Here is a 7,627-nt window from a genome sequence, read left to right on the forward strand (position 1 = left end):
AAACTAAGAAGCAATCTTATGTAAATATACAGAATGAAATACAAAGACACTTGTATATTCACTGTAACAATATATAATGTAGATAAATATATAATCTTTTAATGTTATGTTATTGTATAAAGGTGTCTGCTATCCACCAACTGGTCTTTTTGACATATAACAAAAATAACCAATATTTATTGCATGTTAAACAAACAAAAAAAAGGATGTTTGTTTTACAGCAAAGATTAATATATGATGCAGTTATTTGGTTTTGTAGCTGATATCTGATTTAAAATATTCTAGCAAATGTTTTGATTTGCAGTGACATAATGGTATTAATTTTGATGTGTGCTTAGGATGGAGTTTCTGTAAAACAAGATATTTATTTCGTTTTTTGTATTTTGTTTGCAAGATTCTTGATTTGAACTGAAGTGTTGAAACAGGATTCGTTGCATCCCAAGAGGGTCATTATGCCAATAATATATTCACTATTTTCTGAGAGACAAAGATCACAGCTATTGCTACCTTGTTTGAAATGCGTTGCAATGTATATCCACATGATTTTATGGTCTCTAGCATTGTCTCTGGAGACAAGTTTATCAAAATACATATGTATTGAGATGAACTTGTCTCCAAAGATCTTTCCAAATTTCTAAAAGAATGTTCATACTGATTAAATTATCCCTTAAAATTATTCTTAGTCAATCCAATTTTATTTTTCTTCATCTTTTTTTTTTTTTTTTTTGGCGACTGAATTGTCAACCATAAAAATATTTGCAAAAGATATGAATCATTGTAGAATTTATGGTGTTTAGAAGTAGGAAGTATTGGAGATGATTTTCTAAAATTTTTACATCTGATGTTTGCTATTTCAATGGCTAAAATATGTGTACAGCTGAAACTAAATTTAAACTTATTTCTATCAAAACATTTTAATATTTCTGATTCGTTAAGAAATGCTTAATTAATAAATAAAAGATTTAACAAATCATGTGCATACATTGAAACCAACGGGGTATTGAACCAAATGTGTGAGTAGGATAGTTCTGTGTGGGTGGGCATTTGTGTACAGATGAATGTTGGACAGTTTGCATGCATTTGTGTAGGTGTGTTTCTATGTGAGTAGAGTAATTCCCTGTTGTTTAATTTTTTGCTTCCCCTCCATGTTTCTCAAACTTGCTGGTATTCCTTCTAGTTTCTTCTCCCTCAGTTACACATCCTCCCTCCACTAACATTGAACTACCTCACTCTTACCCTATCTTTCTTTCCCTTTCTTTTTCCTTCTCTCTCTCTCTCTCTTTCTTACTGTCTATCTACCTATCTATCTATCTGTCTATCTGTCTACACATCTGTCTGTCTATCTATCAGTCTACCTACCTACCTAACTACCTACCTACCTACCTATCTATTTATATCTATCTGTTTATGTCCATCTATCTTTTTTTTTCTTTTTCTCTCTCTTGATCTGTGAATGTGTGTGTGTGTGTGTGTGTGTTTTGCTATATCTCCCTGTTGTCCTTTGCCAAATTGCCAATTCATCCTGAGTGTTTGTCGATCTTCTCTGCTTTACACTCCAGAGACTAATGCGCATGAACACACACACATACACACACACACACAACACACACACACACACACAAACACACACACACACATAAACACACACACACACATACATTCGCAGAGGGAGAGAGAGAGAGAGAGAGAGAGAGGGAGACAAAGAGAAGGAGAGGAAGAAACACACACAGTCACAAAGAGAAAGAGAGAGAGAATGTGAGATACACACACATACAATCATACAGGAAAAGAGATACACACACACACACACAACATAACACAGATACAAACACACACATGCACGCACGCATGTACAGACACAAACATAGAAAACACGTTCACAAGCGTGTTCACACATTTACACCTAAACACAAACATCAAACACGTAAAAAGGAAACTCAGCCATTCACTCCCTACCTCCACACCACCCGTTCCTGCCCCTCCCCTTCATTTTCACGCAAGACACCCCCCACCTCACCTCCCACCGCCTTCATATATTTACCATTCGGTAAAATCCATGAATTCACTCACAGAAAAAATATTTTTTGAATTTATAAATTAATAAATAAAATATTTTGGTTAAAAATTGAAAAAAATAACGTAATTCATATTTATAAAAATTCCATTCAGACCTGTTATTTCTAAAAACAATTCTCAATGAGATTTCTCCAGAATAAGAGTTGGGGGTGAGTGGGGGGGGGGGAGGGCAGTTAACATTGCCATTGTCCAACACTTGACTTTTTCAAAAGGAATTTACCGATTCCTTAGAAATGAAGAAATCAAAGATGAATAGAAAGGTCGACATTCCATAGTCGAAGTCTCTTCTGTTTTCTTTTTTTTCTTCTTTCTTCTTCTTGTTTAGCCCCAGGACAATCCTGATCGACCAGACCTTCCATAAATCAAAGTGGTTCCAACCATGGCTCTCCTGTTTTATTTTCCTCATATACAGGACACCTGGCATAATATTATTTAATCTGGTCTTTGTTACTAAAACACTCGGCTGTGATTTGAATGTTGTTGCTGCTGCTGCTGCCTTCGGTCAGCCCTGATCTTCTATGATCAAAGACAATGCCACCTTCTTCATGACCAGCATCCGCTACAATCTGTGGAGTGATTGGCATTAGGAAGGTCATCCAGCTGTCAAAACCAAACCAAAACAGACAACTAGAACCGGGTGCATTCCTCTGGCTGGCCAGCTCCTGTCAAACCGTCCAACCCATGCCAGCATGGAAAACGGATGTTAAACCATGTTGTGTGTTTTCTGCAGGTGTGTTTCAAAAAGCCCAGTTGTGTCATAGAGGATGCTTATGTTTACAGCACAATGACCGTAAATAGACTTTTGATAATAAATTGATTAATTAAGCATTCATTAAATTGAAATGAACTCCCAGAAGTTCTAAAACAAAGCGAATTAGAATGTCACCACCACAGCCACCACCATCACCACCACCACCACCACCACCACCACAACAACAACAACTACAACTACAACAACAACAACCACAAGAAGAAGAACCAACACCACCATCAGTTGTGTAAAACTCCGGTGGGGGATGTTGTATATCATTTAAAATGGATTTGTAAATTTTGAAATTTAAAATATCCAAATATAAAACATGGATTCCAAGCGTTTTTATCAGGGATGCGTTCAAAAGTTCTGGCAGACACGAACAAGAAATTAATTCCCAGTTTGCAATCTTGTTGAGGAATCTTTTATTCTCAGTGTTTTAAAGCTAAACAAAAGACCAACATACAAAGAATTTCCGTAAATCTTAATTAAAATTTGGTTTTCTTTTAATGGTAATTCCTCGTTTAGAATTACATCTGTCAGGAGACTTTGGAAATAGTGATTAAATAGATTTCAGTGCAAATGGGGAAATTATGTGTGTGTGTGCGTGAGTGTGTGTGCATGTGTGAATGTGTGAGTGTGTGTGTCTCAGTTCTTCTAAGCTTTGTAAAGGAACTCAGAAGTTAAGGCCTCCAACCAGGCCTTTCACGGCACCCCTTAAAGCTAGGAAATTTTCAGTACTCCCTTGTGTATGTGTAATATATATATATATATATATATATATGCATATGTATGTATGTATATTTTTTTATTAATATTTAGCAGACACCCCAAAACTAGAACCTGATATGATAATGTGATAATAATATGTTATAATACAGTTGTAGAACTTGCTGAAGGTTTCGATCTTTTATTTAATCTTGCATTTTCTCTTTGTCATTTATTTATTTTTATTTTTAGGCGAAAAACTTGATGGTTTTCGTGAATATTTGACACAAAAGCTGGAAGCAGACCAGAATAATCAAGAAATGGAGGCCCGCGAAGTGTTGAAGACAATATCTACGTTGATACAGCGAGCAAAACATGTAAAATGAATTCGGAAACATTCAACAACACGACACAAGTACGGACGTTTTTATTGTATTATCTTATACTTGTTTCAGCTACCCACACTGTGGCCATGCTGGAGCACTGCTTTGAAAGGTGTAGCGGAATGAATCAACCCCCCCGCCAATGCTTATTATTTCCAAAGTCTGGTACTTATGTTATCAGTCTCTCTGCTAAGTTACAGGGATGTAAACGAACCAACACCTGTTGTCATGTGGTAGCAGAGGACAAACACAAAGACACATGCATGCACACACAGAGAACAAAACACACACACATACAGACATATACGATGGGCTTCTGTCAGTTTCCATCTACCATAACCACTCACAAGGCTTTGGTCAGCATGAAGCTATAGTAGAAGACACTTGCCCAAGGTACCACACAGCAGGACTGAACCTACAACCATGCGATTAGGAAGCAAACTTCTTACCAAACAGCCACACCTACGCCTATATAGCTGTTGAAAATCTAATTAATTTTCTGGGAGGAACTTCGTTACTGATGTAATTAGTGACTGCTAGTCTTTTGTATCTTGGCGCCAATCAGTCAATAATCTAACGTGGTAGGCTTTTGTGGGAGGTGAATAACATCAGTAATTATCTCCTGAAACTGTTCTTTGGCATTCTGTAGACTCCTGACTTGTTTCATTGGAATCTGCAGTCGTTGGACAATAACTTCATTGTGTGGAATCGCAGTTCCCAACATAGGGGGTTGTCATAAGATTCTGAAAGAATCTCAGACAATATTTTTTTGACTTTGTGTTTAGTTGATATAAGTGTAAGGCAGCAATCTGGCAGAATTGTTTGCATGCCAGACAACATGTTTAGCAGTATTTTGTCTGTCTTTAATTCTGAGTTCAAATCCTCCAAGAACTACTTTGCCTTTCATCCTTTCTGGGTCGGTAAAGTAAGTACCAGTTGATCACTGGGGTCAATGTAATCGACCTGCCCCAAGCTTGCTGGCCTTGTTCCAAAATTTGAAACCGTTATTATTATTATTATTGCTGTTGTTAAGGCGGCAAATTGGTAGAATTGTAAGCATGCCAGACAAAATGGTTAGCAGCATTTCATGTTTATATTCTGCATTCAAATTCCACCGACGTCTACTTTGTTTTTCATCCTTTTGAGGGTCAATAAAATAAGTACCAGTTGAACACTGGGGGTCAACGTAATTGACTTAACCCCTCCCCCGAAATTGCTGGCCTTGTGCCAAAATATGAAACCAATTTTATTATTGTTAAGAAGACGGTGAGCCTACATACCAGATTTAATTGAAACACTTCTGTAGTCTTTGAAAGCCATCTTCAACACCAATTCTTCACTCTATCTTACTTTTATCATTTTTGTTTCCTCTTATCCTTTCAGCTCTCAACAGAAATGGCACATCAGAGACCAACCCTTTTCTCTCACCTCCACCTCTTCCTCTTCCTCCTCCTCTTATACTTCAACTACCATTACGACTACTACAACACTAGCAGCCTCAAGAGAGTCATTTCCAGTAGATGTGGTTCCATGTTGGACACAGGAATATGGTGCCATCGTTATTTACTTCCTTGCTGTAACCATTTTACAATAGACAATTTCTGACTCATGCATTAAGGAATAAACCAAAATTCAATCATAGTTTTGCATTGCCTTTTGTTTTGTTACTGTTGTGGTTAATGATGATGATGATGATCATCATGATGGTGATGATGACAACAATGATGATGATGGTGGTGGTGACAACGATGATATATATATATATATTCCGAATTTGTGTAAATGTGTATAGAATAATATATCAGTTGAATAAGGTTACAACATGGTCTGGTTTTCATGCTTTTTATTATTGTATTTTAAAAAACGTGGAAAGCAGACTATGTTTATGTTGTAACTTTATTCAGTTGATGTATGTGTGTGTGTGTGTGCATGCATATATATGAATGTATATATATATATATATATATATATATATATATATATGGAATAGTTATGGCCAATGCCAGTGCTGCCTGATTAGCTCCCATGCCAGTGGAATGTAAAAAGCACCCACTACACTCTGTAAAGTGGTTGGCTTTAGAAAGGGCATCCAGCTGTAGAAACTCTGCCAGATCAGATTGGAGCCTGGTGCAGCCTCTTGGCTTGCCAGTCCTCAGTGAAACCGTCCAACCCATGCCAGCATGGAAAAGGGACGTTAAACAATGATGATGATGATGATGATATACATTCACATACATGCTAAAATGGAAAGAGACATTTGAAGAATTGTTTTGGTCCAACAGTAGAACGTCTTTCATGTTTACTGAAGATATTGGTTCGTCCCCATGGGCAGCCTTCAAAAGTTTTGTCATTCCAAAAATGATCTGTGTGTGTGTGTGTGTGTGTGTGTGTGTGTGTGTGTGCGTGCTCTACAAATCAAAAAAATTTAAATAACAAAACCATTATCCAGAATATTGAAAGATTTATCAAAAATCAGTTTATTTATTTTTAAAAAAGGGGGAAAAAATGAACAAAGAATCAATTTTACAAATGAATTTGTCAACAAACGGACCATCTCCAGTAATATAAAATGTGGGGTGATTAATTAACAACAGTGATAATTAACAACATTCGTGATGAAAGTGGTTTCATGAAACAGCAATAATAATAATAATAATAATAATAATAATAATGATAAAAATAATAATAATAATAATAATAGTAATAATAATAAATAATGTGGCAGGTTGTGTAGTGGATCTCTCTGGCAAATTGTTTCAAAATGATTCACTTCATTGATTTTTCATGGAGAGTTGTTGACTATTTATAAGCTGCCAGACATTTTGAAGAGTATCGACTGTCACTGTTTTCCATTCCTAGTGAATGTTTATGGCAAGAGGAATCGTCCACCAGAGATCAACTTGAGGCCAAAAAAATTTTTTTAAATAAATAAAAAAAATCAGCAGCACAAGCTTTGAAACCGGAATGTAAGATTATCTGAGTTGAGCACTTTGCCAAAAGCAAATGTACAGAATTAACATTTCTGTCTTTTTTATCTCTCTTCAAACAACACACATGCACACATGTGCACGCACACATGTGCACGCACACACACACACACACACACACAATTACATGTAGAAATAGTCACAGGTTCAAGAGAATCTACCGTGTTTTACATTAACCCTTTTAGCATTCAAATTACTCTGTCAAATGTAATTCTTACTTATTGACATTGTTTTGAATTAATCCTGGATTATCTCACAGCTTAGAGATTTCAATGATGTGATTGTTTTACTTTCAGAATGACATTGTAGGGCAGGTATGAGAGGCCAGATCTGGTCACTTTTACCATAAAACAAGTAAAATATTCAATATACACATATATTACTGAGGTAGACATCATTAATCTTATATCTTTAGCATTCAGATTACTCAGTCAAATTAATCCTAGATTATCTCATAGCTTTGAGGTTTCAATGATGTGATTGTTTTACTTTTTAGAATGGCATTGTAAGGTAGGTGCAAGAGGCCAGATCTGGACATAAAACAAGTAGAATATTTGAGCCAAATACGACCAGTTTAAATGCTAAAGGGTTAAACATCAGCAGTCAATGAGAAAAAAATTTCTAACGGTAATTAAATATAATGGGAGGGGGTGACTTTGAGCAGCAGGGGGGCAAAAAGATCAGATTAGGTTCTGTGACCAAAATGTAAAGTTTATGATGTC

At 36.0% G+C, this 7,627-nt stretch overlaps 1 long non-coding RNA gene across 2 annotated transcripts in view; it reads left to right on the top strand.

Annotated features, from left to right (window-relative positions):
* Nucleotides 1–5,559, top strand: part of LOC106871846 (uncharacterized) — a 12,522-nt gene extending 6,963 nt beyond the window's left edge. For both annotated transcript variants that reach the window (XR_016238492.1, XR_001409703.3), the window contains exons 2-3: nucleotides 3,788–3,950; nucleotides 5,302–5,559. This is a non-coding gene — a long non-coding RNA (uncharacterized LOC106871846). The remainder of the gene's footprint in view (nucleotides 1–3,787; nucleotides 3,951–5,301) is intronic.
* Nucleotides 5,560–7,627: the final 2,068 nt, after the last annotated feature.

This window comes from Octopus bimaculoides, chromosome 26 (assembly GCF_046866305.1).
Source record: "Octopus bimaculoides isolate indiv1 chromosome 26, ASM4686630v1, whole genome shotgun sequence".
In the NCBI taxonomy this organism is placed as follows: Eukaryota; Metazoa; Mollusca; class Cephalopoda; order Octopoda; family Octopodidae; genus Octopus; species Octopus bimaculoides.